Source organism: Typopeltis vanoorti, chromosome 6 (assembly GCF_054136105.1).
Source record: "Typopeltis vanoorti isolate ZY-2024b chromosome 6, IOZ_Tvanoo_1.0, whole genome shotgun sequence".
Classification (NCBI taxonomy): Eukaryota; Metazoa; Arthropoda; class Arachnida; order Uropygi; family Thelyphonidae; genus Typopeltis; species Typopeltis vanoorti.
Genome location: NC_143554.1, coordinates 107,138,970 through 107,155,278, shown reverse-complemented (window position 1 = coordinate 107,155,278; position 16,309 = coordinate 107,138,970). Strand labels below are relative to the sequence as shown.

At 36.4% G+C, this 16,309-nt stretch overlaps 1 protein-coding gene across 3 annotated transcripts in view; it reads left to right on the top strand.

Annotated features, from left to right (window-relative positions):
• LOC150105778 (H(+)/Cl(-) exchange transporter 4-like) overlaps positions 1-16,309 on the top strand; it is a 425,804-nt gene that overhangs the window by 31,510 nt on the left and 377,985 nt on the right. For 2 of the 3 annotated variants that reach the window (XM_090394347.1, XM_090394345.1), the window contains exon 1: positions 12,939-13,128. The exons of the other annotated variant lie outside the window; for it this stretch is intronic. The gene's annotated coding sequence lies outside the window, so the exon portion shown is untranslated. Of the gene's footprint in view, positions 1-12,938; positions 13,129-16,309 lie in introns of those variants that run through there. 3 annotated transcript variants of the gene reach the window in all.

Below are 16,309 nucleotides of genomic sequence, written 5' to 3'. Positions count from 1 at the left end.
AACAAAGATTCAATACGTCGAGTACCTATTCCTTATATCTCCGGTATTTCAGAACCTATCGCAAGAATTTTGAAGAAATATGATTTAACAGCTACGTATTCTCCTATTAACAAATTGTCTTCTCATTTTCCTTCTCCTAAAGACAAACGCTCAACTTTATCTCTTCCTGGAGTTTATCGAATTCCTTGCAACTGTGATCTCTCTTACTTTGGACAGACTGGACGTTCTCTTGAAAAAAGAATCCAAGAACATCAATCATCCATTCTTCACAATAAACCTGAAAAGTCTGGTTTGGCTCAACACGGGATTGAAACTGACCACAGCATCCTTTGGTCCAAGACGCGCCTCTTACATAGATCCCGTTACAGGTTCGAACGTTTGTTCAAGGAAAGCGTGGAGGCCTTGCTCCATCATCCCAACCTGAATCGTAATGACTGCATATCTATATCAAAAATCTGGGAAAGCCTAATCAAGATTACTCATTAATTTTTTTTTTTTTTTTTTTAATAGCAAATTCAATCATGTTTCTACTTCAAAATATTTCGTTTCATACTTAGTGATATAACATCACGCGGCATGTTCTAATTTCAACGATCTATTGTTAGTATTCTAGCTTGTATATTTTTTAAACTGTTCTTGTAATACCACCGACGATGGTCTGCTATTTCCAGACCGAAATATTTGGTTAAATAAATATCTTTCTTGTGATTACGTGATTATATCATTCAGTCTATGAAGAATCTTGTTGATTAGATTCTTTGGGTAGTCATTTTTATTAATGTCTCTGATATATGAGTAATTTCATCACAGAGTTTTTTTTCTTCTGAGATGATGTTTGTAGCTCTATTTTTGAGCATATGTATTATTCTGAGCTTCTGAGAAATATGGTGAGTTGATTTCAAATGAACGTAGCGTCCACTGTGTGTTGGTTTGCGGTAGACTGTTAGTTTGATATGTCCATCTGCTAGTTTCTTGATTACGGTATCCAAAAATCCTTTCATGCTTCCAACTTTTTGAAGTTATTACTAATAACGTAGAGAGCAACTTATGGACACTTCTAGATAAGATGATTTACAACAGTTTCAACAAAGCTTTTATAATTAGTAAAAAAATTCAAATAAAAAAATCAACACACTATATGAAAAGTATTACAACTCCGGACCAAGCATCCCTAATGAAAAAGTGATTTTTAACCTTTTGGACAATATATTAACACAACCAGAAACTGAAATACTTAAGAAAGGATTCAATTTCGCTGTCGCTCCAGATCATATTCCTAAGGTCGACATCATCAGTAACATAGAGAAAGCACTCTCATCCTTTCCGGAAACAACGGCAAATGATCTGAGATTAAAAAGTGCTATTATCCTTTCAACTTCAAAGCTACCTAACCGAAACATAACCCAATCAAAAAGAGCTCTCTCAAACTTGAAAAAGGATAAACAAATTACTATCTTAAAAGCAGGCAAAAGTAACGCCACAGTCATTTTAAACACTAAGGACTACATAGCCGAGATTGCAGAATTACTATTAGATCCATCAACGTATCACATATTAGAGTCGGACCCAGCATGGCAAACCACAAGTGCACTAATAACGTATTACGGAACATGACTAGTTAGTCCACAGGCTTGCAACGAAATCTGAAGTCACTACACCCATTGACGCCACGATTGTATGGAGCCCTGAAAGTCCACAAAAAGTGAAGTTCCACTATGCCCTATTGTTGACGGAAGAAATGCTTCCGCATATTTATTCTCAAAACACCTCTCCCTCCTCCTGAAAGAACATATCAGAAAATCGGACACTTATATTAAGAATTCAAAGCACTTTATTGAAAAATTGAAAACATCTCGATCTTTAAGACGGACATTCTCGCTAGCTCGGATGTAGTACCTTTATTTACCAACATCCCAGTAGAAGAAGTTATCAGTATCCTATACAATGTCTTCTCTGAGTATAAAGCTCACCTTTTTTGTCACTGCCTTAAATATAATTATTTTAAATGGAATGAAACGATATATGAGCAACTAAATGGATTAACTATGGGTAGACCCCTTTGGCCGCCATGTACAGATCTGTTCATGGAAAAGCTAGAAACAGACATCATCTCAAAATTGGATCCAAAACCTTTAATGTGGTGGAGGTATGTAGACAATATCTTCATAATTTGGAGGGACGCAAAAACAGCTCTTTTGGACTTTTCTTAACCAAAATTAATTCTCTCCATCAAAAAACATAATTTACTTTGGAACTGGAAAAAGATAACCAACTACGATTTCTGGATGCCCTAAACAAGAAACTAGTAGACTGACATATCAAACTAACAGTCTACCGCAAATCACAATTGATGCTACCTTCATTTCAAATCAACTCACCACATTTCCCAGAAGCTCAGCATAATACATAAGCTCAAAAATAGAGCTACGAACATCATCTCAGAAGAAAAAGAACTCTGTGATGAAATGACTCATATATCAGAGACATTAATAAAAATGGCTACCCAAAGAATCTAATCAACAAGATCCTTCATAGAAACCTCCCACAACAACAACAACGACAACAACAACAACAACCTACCATCACTCAATAGAGTTCATCCATAGTTATTTCTTATGCAGGTACAGTGTCCGAGAAGATCACAAAACTTTTTAATCCTTTCATCATCAGAGTTGCGTTCAAACCATTCAAGACGGTCCATCACGTTTCAAGATCGCCAAAAGACATTAATCTTTTTTTTCAAACTCCCTGTAGTGTACAACATCCCATGTGCTTGTGGTCTAAACTATATAAGATAGACGTCGATAAGCCTCGAAATCCGAAAAAAGAACATATTGGAGATGTTAATAACAACAGAACAGACAACTGAGGTCTAGCCCATCATTTCGTGATTACTAAACCATTCCATTGATCAGGAAAGCAGTTCCATGCCTTACCTAGAAGAAGATTTCCGTTGCCGTTGTAGCCGTTGTAGTCCTCCGTTCTGGAGAAAATCTTAACAAAAACCAGGAAATGATAATAGCTGACATATGGAAAACCTTAATAAGATCACTCAGTCTGCCAGAATTTAATTTCGCTCAAAACTACAGAACGTCCTGTCATAACAGTGACGAATACAACACGCTCCATGCGTGTAGCGTGTAATATTACGCGTCCTGTTTTAATGTTTAACTTATATGTTAGTGTTACTCCATTTTCTCTGTACTAGTCATTTTGAGTTTTTTTCTCTTACCGTTATAAGCCTGAAGAAGCCGAACAGCCCCGTCGGCGAAACTGGTTGGTATTAGATGTTTATACATCATGGTTCAATTAAAGATCAGTATAGACTTCTTTCTGCTTCTCGAGATATCTTTCTTTAATAGGTATAACGTTGAAGAATCCTTCTCCTTTATTTTCCTGAAAATCAGATTGTGTCTCATAAATTTCGAATTGTATTTTATGTTTATTTCTTTCTAGGGTGACGTGTAGCATGACGTTTGCTAACTGACTGATGAGACTGATTGTTCTGTATACTCTTCACATTTGATTGTCTTAGATCTTTTGGCAGATGTCCAGTTTGGTATATTTGACTATATATGTCAGACAGTGATTTTATGACCCTGTCATTTAAAGATTGTAGAGTTCTTTTGAATACTCTACCCATCTATCCCTTATGTTGTCTTTCTCTATTATGATGTTTCCACTGGCATCTTCAATTCAACGAGAGCCTGCCCTTTTGCAAGATTTGCTAATTAGCTGCGTAAATTTTTCATGAAGATCTCTGATTTTGCGTTTTCTGTAAGCTCAATTTCCTTGCATTTGTTGCTGAGCCATAGTTCTTTTGCAATCTTTCATTCTTTCCGATCTTCTTGTTTAAGTATTCAGGACGATTTTTATGTTTCTTTCTTACCTCCATCATTTTCTGTATCTTGTTACTCATCCAGGGTTAATTCATCTTATCAAATTTGGGAATTATTCATTTTACTGCCTTGTTTTATACCCTCTTTAAATTTCTGCCAACTATCCTCAATCTCATCTTTAGGGTAATGATAGTTGGTAAAATCAGGAACGTTAACAGCAGTGGATTGTGCTAGTTCCATTAAAATTTATCTTGTATTTTTTGATTTTTAAGGGAGCCAAGATCATATTTTTCTATATGTATAAGTTTCATTGTTTTCTTTAATGTTGCCGCTTTAATGACCACAGGGGTATGGTCCAAAATCAGCTCCCCGGGTATGTTAGGGCTTGTAAAATTTTATTCTGAAATCTTTTTTAATCATTATATAGTCAACTAGTTTCTATAGCTGTCTACAAGGCTTTTCCATGCGTAAAGTCTTCTAGGAGTTTGGCTAAACATAGTATTTGTTATTATCAGATTGATTTCTTTACAGAACCGTATTAATCTTTCTCGTCTTGGATTTCTGTATCCCAGACCTTGGTTTCCGACAGGAAGAGATCTTTTCTTCCTGAGCCTACATTAGCGTTTAGTCTCTCATAACAACAGCTATGTCATCTGATTTGGCATTGTTAAGTGCATTTTGAATGTCTTCACAGAAGTGTTCTACATCTTCATCTGGCTAATTAGGAGTAAGTGCATATATTTGGATGATAAAAGTATTAAAAGGTTGGTCTGCAATTTTTAATGCAATTACTCTGTTATTTATGAGCCAAAATCCAAGTAAGGATTGGGCAATCTTATTTTTTAATACAAATGCTACTCCATTCCGATAACTGTCTCTGCATGAATATATAATTGAACGACTCTTTCTGTTTATTTTTCTACTATTAGTACATTTAACTTCTCTGATACCAGCAATGTCAATTTCATTGTTTAGAGTTCTTGTATAAGGCTATCTAACTTCCCAACTTCATGTAAGATCATTACATTCCAAGTTGCAAGCCTCAAGAGAAGATTCTTGGTTTTTAGACATGAAAGATCAGGAGATACCTTTCTCAGAGGGATTAAAAAGTATCTTCATATGCTATTTGCATAGTATCTGCCTTACATTCTCCAGTTGCTGTAATGTTTCCAAGGGACAAAAGTTGCATAGGGTGTAACCTTGTCTCTATTGCTTAAATTCGACATGGTTTACTATGGAAGGTTCTGTGGTGAGGTTCTTGTCTCTTCTATGGTGACTGGCTACATCTGTGTTTTGTATCGGAGTGTGCCCGGACCGTGTCACATAGTGTGCTTTCATGCTTTCGTTACTATTATCAAATTAAAATGTGGTCATCTGTTAATTTGCCATTCCACTCTTCAAGTGCAACAAAGAGGAGACACTCTCCTTCACTACATAAAATGCGAATACACTCACTTAGTTATCCATGCCAGTCGAGGCACGGTCTCGGGGTATGGCCGCTGGTGCACTCTACCAGATACTTGGAGCCATAAGTGAGAGTTGCAGGAGCGGGGAGGGCTCAATTCCACCCAGCCACCAAAAATTTTGTTGTGATTGCTGAGCAGGCAGAGGCGCTATCCATACTATCCGTAGCTTACACGTTATGGAATAGAAATGCATTAAAGATATGGTAACTGCATGGAGTCCTATAACTCGTTGACCGAGGACTTTACCATGTACTGTGGTATAACTTCACACTATACACTCTCTCTCTCTCTCTCTCCACAGACTAGACTAATTTCCCTCAGAAATGTGTTTTTGGCTGTAATTTGAGTTCGTACTCTCTGTCTTGCCTGTTTTGCGGGAGGAAAAACATAAGTTCTTGAAGAAAAATATGCTGCCGCCTTATATGTCGGCTCTCCTTCAATTGAAAAAAAGCACACAAACCTTACAACTAGAAAAGATTGCGCCATGTAGGCGTTTTACACTAAGTGTTTCTTGGATTATCCATTTATTATAATCCGGCAAAACTTGGTAATTACTTTCAAAAAAAAAATAATAAAATAAAAATAAATAAATAAATAAAAATAAAAATAAATAAATAAATAGGACTATGATGTCCAATTTAAAGATTTCATACAGTCAAGCAAAGAATGTCACAGATGGTATCAAAATACAGCCCTGTTCAGTGATGGATTATAGAAGGTTGACTGGTGAATTGGATGCCAAAGGTATACAGTATCACATATTGTCACTAGGATCAGAAAGAAACCCCAAGGTAGTAATCAGAGGTGTCTCGGAAGACGTATCCATAGAAGACGTGGTTGGGGATCTACACCACCAAGACCTACCACCCGTTAAGGTCAGTAGAATGACCAAAAAAGACAAGACTCCAATGCCACTGGTTCTAATTGAGATCAGTGAAGCTTATAAGCACATATATGATCTGACATCCATCTGTGGACTAAAAATCATTATAGAACCATTAAGAAAAAGAGCTTCAATAGGGAAGTGTCACAGATGTCAAAGATTTGGCCATGCCCAGATGTGCAGGGCTGAATTCAGATGTCTAAAATGTGGGGTCGCCCACCCAACAAATACATGCACTAAACCAAAATCTACCCAGGCTAAACGTGCCAATTGTAGCGTTCCTCACATTACCAATTACAAAGGATGTCTTCACAATCCAAGAAATAGAAAATCAGAAGCAGAAACATTTTCTTCCTCACTCAGCACACCTATATCAGAGATTACTTCACAGTTTACTGCAGTTCAATATAAAAGGTCAGATGCCCTTCAGACGAAGCCAAAGGTTCCAAAAAGAGTAACTCCGCAGCAACAATCCAGAACATATGCGGACGTAACTCGTCCTAAACAGTCATCCCGTGAACAGACAATACCACACACAAATCTGCTGTTGGATTTTAGCAGATTCAACCCTTCACAAAGTTCTACTAACAGATTTCTAAAGGACACACAAGCCATTATTTCAGCACTCACTAATGAACAGTAACAAATTAAAACCAGAATTTCTCGAGATCATTGCATGGAATGCGAACGGCCTGAGGAGTAAGATTTCGTCCAGACATCAGCCAGATGTCCTATTACTAAATGAGACGCACCTAAGACCTTCAGACAACCCCAAAATTTGTGGATACCAACTGTACAGAGCTGATAGATTAACCCACAGAGGAAGGGGCATGGCAATTTTCATTAAAAATTCCATCTGTCATCACTCCATAAACATCCCTCCTACCACCAACCTCGAGGGGTCACTGGCATTGAGATTCTCACGAGTTCTGTCGGCAAACTAAAAATCTTCGCAGCATATCATCCTCCACAAAAAATCATTACTGTTCTCGAATTTGAATGCGTTATTCGATACTAGAGAGCCTATCATTATGGCAGGGTGATTTAAATGCCAAGCATTCAACCTGAATAGCCGTTCCACCAACAAAAATTGACAGATACTACAAAACTATACTGGTTTCAACAACCTTCATGTAATAGGTCCCCCTGACCCCACCCATCACAACACTTATGGTTGGGCTGAGGTGTTGGACATATCCATATTGCAGCACATCAGACTCCAATACAATTTAATGACGATTAATGATCTGTCATCAGATCATAACCCAATACGGTTAAAATTGGGAAACTTTGAAAATTTATCACCACCCTTCACTAATTCATTCCTTGGAAAAGGCTCTCCAAGGTACTTCCAAAATATATTGGTCCTGTTCCCATCATTAAATCAAAAGAGGAAATTGAAACAACTGCTAAAAATCTAACAGAACAGATTAAAGCAGCCTATGCAGCAGTTACTACCCCTGCAACTACCCGCAAATCCAACCACTTGCCAGAAGATACTATGAACCTGATTAGAGAAAAAAATAAGGCAAGAAATAGATACCACAACACCAGAGCTTCGCAAGACAAACGGATTTTTAACAGATTCAACTCTCGCAGCCCATACAACTCAACTCTGGGAAGAAAAACTGACACCTATCTCTACCACTGATAACCACTCCATATGGAATCTCATCCGAAAGATTAAAAGCAGAAATAAACCTCTCCCCCCCTCTCCAAACAGATTCAAGTCTCATCCACACTGATGCTGATAAAGCTGAAGCAACAGCAAATCATCTTGAAAAACGATGTAAACCTGCATACGATCACCTCGATTTTAACCATATATACAAGATCCACTGTTACGTTAGATATTCACTCAATTCTGCTCTCACATATTCCACTCAAATTGCACACACCTCACCTGCTGAAATATATGCTATTATTAAGAAGTTCAAGAACAAAAAGGCTCCTGGACCCGATGGTATCTCTAACAAAGTAATAAAGCTTCTACCACGTAGAGCTATTGGACAATAGTTCTACGTGTTAGAACTATTAATCACTGACAAATATAATTAACTCCGTCCTTCACTACAAACATTTTCCTTCCTACTGGAAACTGGCGAACATAATACCGATCCATAAACCTGGAAAAAATCCCAGATTGCCTCAAAATTACAGACCAATCAGCCTCATCTCAAATCTCGGCAAAATTGCAGAGAAGGAAATTCTCACCAGACTCCAAGATTCAGTACTCCGACTAAATATCCTGCCTGAGGAGCAGTTTGGCTTCCGACAATCGCATAGCACCACAACAAATACACAGATTAGTGGAGCACATCATCACGGGTTTTAACTGGCGTCAATGCACTGGGGCTGTTTTCCTTGACATAGCCAGTGCATTTGACAAGGTTTGGCATTATGGTTTGCTATACAAACTGATATCATCTAGTGTACCAATCGGAATCATTCATCTTATAAAGGTGTACCTCTACGATAGGCGCATGCAAGTCAGGATGTGTGGGGTAGTCTCGAGACAAAGACGCATCTTGGCTGGAGTTCCACAAGGATCCTTACTAGCACCAATCCTATTCTCCTTATACTTGTATGATATACCGCACAACCCATTATCTTCAATTAAAGCTCTACACGCTGATGATACTGGCCAGATCTTTAAAGCCTCACCTAGCCATCAATAAACTGCAAGAAAACCTACTGCTAATCGAACAATATTTCTCCAAATGGCGACTCCAAGTGAATCCCCTGAAGAGAGTAGCCGTCCTATTCTCTAGAAGATCAGTGCTTCCTAAAGAAGATATTCTCCTTTTCAGCACTAAAATTCCGTGGAAAACTGAGATTAAATATCTTGTTGTGATATTGGACTGAAAACTGACTTCCATCTCCCATATCAAGACTCTCTGTGCAAACACACCAAAAACCATAGCTCAGCTCTACCTGCTAATTAACAGAAACAGTAAGCTGAGCACCAGATTCAAACTTCTCATATACAAACTGATGGTTCGTCCAATATTCATCTATGCTTCACTGGCCTGGAGTCATACTTCAAATACTAATATTCTCAAAATATAACGTACCCAGAAGAAATGTCTCAGAATGATTCTGGCGCACCCTGTGGTTCATCTGAACTGTCCAGCTACATCGGGACACAAATGTCCCCTATATTTACATTTTCATGCAGACTATAGCAACCAAATTCTTCTCAAAAGCATCTGTGCACCCTAACAAACTGATCCAACTAGTTGCAGATTATGACGCAATGGATAATTTCAAACATAAAAGACCTAAAGCCATCCTAAACTTCAATACTGAGGACTAATCTCCTAGCCTACTAAGGGCGAGCAATTAGTTCATAAACTTTCTCTACTCACAGTTTCTCTCAAGATAGCCGGGAATATGAAAAGCTTTTGCTTCACCCCTTATCTCAGTAAAGTTGATAGTTGATATAAATAAATAAATAATAAATAATAATAAGCACTCTCTCATCCTCATCATTTTCTCTGCCTCACTATTCGAGCTCTTAAGGTACCTGTTTTCTACGAGGATTAAAGACCTCATTCGATTTAGTGCTACTCAGAAATACCTCAATTTCTGTTAGCCAGAAATTTTTCTAAATTTTAAATGACGAAATTCGTGAAAACCATCTCTTTATATTTTTCTTGAGAATATTCAAACAGCTCTCTGCTGTATGCTTCTGCATCACATGTATGTTTATGATGCAGAGACATATTTGCAAAAGTAAATTATTTGTATAAAATTCGAACAAAATTTGAAAAAATAAAATAAAACATCTACCATAATACCTAAAAGATTTTGGCTAAAATAAAATAACTACAAATGGAAAGGTGAATTTTGAACCATTTCGACGCTATTTTGGTTTGGTTTAGTCTGAAATCCAACAGTTGCATATAATTGTTTATTATTATTATTATTATTATTATTATTATTATTATTATTATTATTATTATTATTATTATTATTATTATTATTATTATTATTATTATTATCCCATGGTATTATTACACCAGATCATTGAGGTCAAGTTCACGTATTTTATACAGCACCTTTTCTGGGTTGTTATAGAGTTCACATTTCGAAATGTTCATACAGTTTAGCAAATGCATTGGTGATGCTTCCTCGATGTTACAGATTTTGCAAGTGGGGAAGACTTTTATGCCATTGCTAAACTTGATTGGTCTTGTGTGGCCGGTTTGAGGCGAGAGATCATGGTAGTGGCACTGCGATTAAACTTGGAGTTGATGGTAGCTCCTGGATTTTCTGCTAAGTACCAGTGGTGAGTCATGTCCTGAAGAATTCTTCTTTTTATGTTTTCTTTTTGGGTGGTTTTAAAAAGATCGAAATCTGTGGTATCACTTGATGTTGCAGACATTTTTGTTACTTTATCTGCAGTTTCGTTTCCCTTCAATCCCACATGGGATTGGATCGTTTGGAAGATTATTTCGGAATCCTTATGTAGTTTATTTATGTTTTTTGCTATGTCTCTAAGTATTTCTTGATGGCTAGTGTGGCAGTTCTTAATAGCTTGAAGGGCTGCTAAGGAATCTGTGAAAAATATAAACTCCTTCGGGTTTTGTTTGTCCAAATATTGCAGTGCTGTGTTAATTGATATTAATTCTGCATGGTATGAGTTGCATCCAATACTGTTAGTTGTTTTTAGTTCTATATTATGAGAGCCATAGATGACTACGCCACTCTCAGAATTGCTATTTGGATTTTTGGAGCCATCTGTAGATCTTTATTGCGTCAGGTCCATATTTCATTATTTTTGAAAGGGCTATGATCTCAAGATTTCAGGGTTTTCTAGGCTTTTTTTTCTCATGTTTCCCTATTTCAGAGTTGATAACCATATTTTTCCTGTCTTGATTTGGAGGAAATGCTGGGTAGTCGGCTATTTTATTTGGACAATCCAAGGAAATTTTATTTTCTATGATTTCATGCATTGATTTTTTCTTTATTCTATTTGTTGGTTTCTAGTTCTTAAAAAGTTCACTTGTTCTATAATGTGCAAGGTTGGCTCTTTTTTCTACAAATTTGGTAAGATTTTCTGGCCACCTAATTTTTAAAGGAACAAGGTTGGATTCGAATTCAGCTATTTTTCCAGGAATTGTATTCCTTAGTCCACATATGATTTTAGCTGCATTTTTCTGAATTTCTATAAGCTTGTCTAAACTGGTTTGTGATGTTTGCATCCAGATAGGGGAAGCATATTCCATTATGGGACGGATAATGGAGGTATATGTGACTTTTAAGGTTTTAGCATCGGCTCCCCACTCTTTACCTGAGACTTTTCATGATATTTAGTCTTCTTTTTGCTCTGACTGCAACATTGTTGATATGTTTATTGAAGCTTAGAGAAGGATCCAGAGTAACTCCAAGGTATTTGGGGTTTTCATTAAATGTAATTAGTTTACTGTTTAGCTTAATCTTTGGTCTCCATTTTCTGAGGTGGTTATTAATAGTAAAAACACAGATTTCTGATTTAATATGGTTAATTTTGATTTTTTGGTTTTCAGTATGTAGCTAAACTTTTAAGGATTGGGAGGGCAAAGTCTGACTGTCACCCCCTCGTGGTGCCCTCTGGATGATCTAACGACAACATTTTCTTCCTTTTCCTGCCATGCAGACAAATTTCAGTTTGTTTGTTTTGATATGAGTAAACGGAATGAGTAAGCATCCTAACATTATCCTTTTTTTTTTTTAAATACAAAATTCCAGGCAACATGATAGCGATTAACTCTTTGACCCGTTAAATATCATGTGTTATACAGTATATCTGAAAATCATGAAGAAGTAACACATAGTAATACAGTATTTGTAATACAAGATATTTTACTAATTATATGAAGAGCCAAAGGCTTCAATTCGGCGAGATGAACTTATTTAAGTTAAGGGATATTGCATCCCATATTGTTTCTTAGCCGAATAAGAAACTCAAAGAGTTTCATGCCGAATACAGAAACTATATAAAGTTCGGCGATTCCAAGCGTAAGCAAATACCTGGATAGTGGCACCTGACTTATTTGGTAGTGCAAACTGAGGCAACTCATGGAAAGGGTGGAGCAAGCTCCGATCACTATTCTTGGTATTTACCCATCATGTGAACTTAACTCCTAGGAGCTGTATTACTGTTCTACATTATGAGAGGTCACTACCCAGACCGGTTTCAACCTTTATTGAGGTCTCATCAGTGAGTAGATCAGAACTTACATCCTTTCTCATAGAAGGGATGTAAGTTCTGTTCGTTACAAACTTGATATTAACCAGGGTCTATCTACTCACTGATGAGATCTCAATAAAGGTTGAAACTGGTCTGGGTAGTGATCTCATAATGTAGAACTGTAATACAGCTCCTAGGAGCTAAGTTCACATTATGGGTAAATGCCAAGAATAGTGATCGGAGCTTTCTCCATCCTTTCTATGAGTTGCCTCAGTTTGCACTACCAAATGGGTCAGGTGCCACTATCCGGTATTTGCTTACGCTTGGAATCGCCGAACTTTATGTAGTTTCTATATTCGGCATGAAACTCTTTGAGTTTCTTATTCGGCTAAGAAACAATATGGGATGCACTATCCCTTAACTTAAACAAGATATTTTATATTTATAATACAACAACTAAGTAGCGATAAAAGTACATCCACCCGACCCATATTAAATTCTTTTTTATTGCTTTCATACAGATAGCAAAAATGCTGATAATATACCACTTTAATTATTGGAAGTGAATCGTAAAGTGGCAGTCATGTGCGCCTGTGCGTGATGATCGGATCGTATGAGTTAGTCGACCAAACTTAGGTGAAATTTTCTTGTTCGTTCGCGATATTAAATGTGTACAGCGTTCAGAAATTCGTCTATTAGTGAACTTAATTGCGTTGTTGTACGTAATTGATATAAAAGTTTTTGATTCAGGCAGACGACAACATGGTAAGTACTAATGTCTTCAAGCTGGTATTCACACATTCCACTGCTTTTTTTGTAGTAGTATTTGTACACTTCACTCGTCTTTTTAAATACAGACTGATAATTTCTTTCAGTTAAAAACCAAAGTTTATTAAAATTTTTATCTCTTTAAAAATCCACAGGAAGGTGTCTACGAAAATACTTAACGGATGTTGCCAATGATCAATGCTACTATCAATTTTGCTTACACGTATATAAAAGCTGGCATAATTCATATAAGGTTGAGTGCAGTACACACTTGTAATCACATCATTAGTAATTTATCGAGTAATATATGAATATGAAGCTTGGATGTAAACATTTTTAAATTCTCTCTCGCTTTCTTCTTTTCCGCACTCGTGATTTAATTTTTCGACAATTGATTTGCTATGAATGCTACTTCCCGCTCCCAACACACACACACACACACGCGAGTGCAGTTATGTGATAGCAGTATTGTTTCAATGCATAACATAACTATTATAATTTGTTATATTTGATTGATTCAAGAAGGCTTCATGTTCAATTTAGCATTGGATATGGAAAAAACAAACACTTTTTGAAATATTTATAATCTTGTATTGGAATGTGCTATTCTTTTAATATGTGTTATGTTAGGCTTGTAATTATATACTGACAGGTAGAACATATGTCTATATTCAACAACTGCATACATATATGCATCAGATAGTGTTTATTAACCCTGTATGAAATCTGAAAACATATTTCATATTAAGAAACAAGAATGGAATTGAAAACAAATATTACAGTGTGCATTCTTTTCATCACTGTAAGACCTGCAGTATAATACTATTAGGAAATGATAATTTAAATATAATAAGCAGTGAGATGCTAAGGTTAAGTACATAATAAATACACAAGTGGATTATTAGTAGCAGTTTAAGGTGACCAGTTTTTAGATATTTAAGCCATCTTTGTGGCTTTACATTATTATTATAATTATTATTATTCGTGACACCTCCAAGGAGTCTGAAGACTCATCGCAGGAGGACATCTATTGCACAACCCTCTGTCTCCACTACTACACCGAACCTCCACTACCAATCATCTACATCAGTGCCATCTACCGCCCACCACACCACCACAGCTAGTATTTTTTTTGTCTGTAAATTGCATGTGTTCTGAAGGGCCGATTTGTCTGTATGCAGGATGAAAATTTATGAAGAACTTCATAGCATTCCTTGAAGAGCTTCTTATCTTTTTAAGAATTAATATAGAGATCTTTCATTGAAGGATCTTGTGGATAATTATTATTATTATGTGACACCTCCAAGGAGTCCAGAGACTCATTGAGAGAAGGCACTTACTCTACAGTCTTCACCACTCAATCCACCACCTGCAGCATACTGCATCATCTACACCAATGCCATCTACTACTTGCCACCACCACCACTAGTATTTTCACAGACAACCACAAACATCCATGTCCATGGTGGGATTTGAGCCCACAGCCTTTTGGCTGGAGAGCGGATACAATTATCCTACTCAGGATAATCCACAATCTGAACATATGGACATAACCCACATGATGGGAGATTCACCAGCATATCATTACAAGAGACTCTTCAGTTTTCATAATCTGATTTCCTAAAAGACATTGTCAACCTATTTAAAATTATCATCAACACAGGCTATTTTACATGGCATAATAGGTTGTTCAAACAAATAGGAGGCAATAACAGCAGTGGGCAGTCCTCTCTCATCAGCCTTAGCTGATTATTTCATAGAGCATGTTGAAAAAGAACTCTTTCACACTATATTCCCTCAGCCTCATATATGGTTACCTTTTGTTGATGATATATTTGCAATCTGGTCCTACACTGAGTCAGAATTACTTCAGTTCCTAGAAATAATAAACTCCTTATACGTCTGTATAAAGTAGTTCACTATTGAACATGAATCCAATAACCAACTGACCTTTTTGGACACCGTAATAATTCATAATAATTTAATTTATAACAAAGGAAAATTACCAAAAGATTTTATGACCTTAATATTTATACCTATACCAAAGAAAAGTAATGCAGTAAACTGCAAGGATTTTAGAACAATAAGCCTCATTTCCCATACATCAAAAATACTTGAGAATCTTAACATGAAGAATTGCATCTAAAGTGGAAGAATTTCTTGGAGAAGATCAGTTTGGTTTCAGGAAGGATAGGGGAACAAGAGATGTGATTAGACTGTTAAGAATAGTAAATGAAAGAAGCCTGGAAGTGAATAAAGAAGTTAATATTTGTTATATAGATTTTGAAAAAGCTTTTGACTTTGTAAAATGGGATAAGATGGTGGAAGTAATGGAAAAGATTGGTATAGATTGGAAAGACAGAAGGCTAATTATTTCACTATATATGGGACAAACTGCCATGGTGAGAGACACATGTGGTACAACAGAACCAGGTATCATTGGATGAGGAGTAAGACAAGGCTGTTCTCTGTCACCATTAACCACCTTACTGGCCATTATGGATCAAATACACATCCTCATACGCTTCGTATCCATCATATATTTCAATGTAATATCAATGGTATTACAATTTTAATATGCACTTCGCATCCAAAATAATCTTGATGTCTGTAGATGTCTTGGCCAGTAGCATGGTTAACATGCATTCTGAAGCAATGTTTAAAGAAGTACTGGAGAATTCGAAAGAAGTAATAAAGATTGGAGGTAGACAGATATTTGCAATAAGATATGCAAATGACAAGGCATTATCAAATACTGAAACAGGACTACAACACCTGTTGAACAGATTACTGGAATTCTCTATCAGTTATGGAATGAAACATTAACACCAGGAAAACAAAGGTAATGAAAATAGCAAGGAAAGAGGCAAATATGGATATCAGAATAAATGGGGAAAAATTGAATCAAGTAAAGACATTTAAATATCTAGGAAGTGTTATTAGCAGTGATGGAAGATGTAAAAGTGACATAAAAGCAAGAATAGTGATGGGAAGAGATGCCTTTAATAGAAAATGGAATTTATTCAGAAGTAAAATGAATAGAAACCTAAAGAAAAGACTAATAAAATGTTATGTGTGGAGTGTTGCCCTCTATGCAGCTGAAATTTGGACATTGAAGAAAGAAGAAATTAAGATTTTGGAAAGCTTTGAGATGTGGATTTGGAGAAGGATGGAAAAA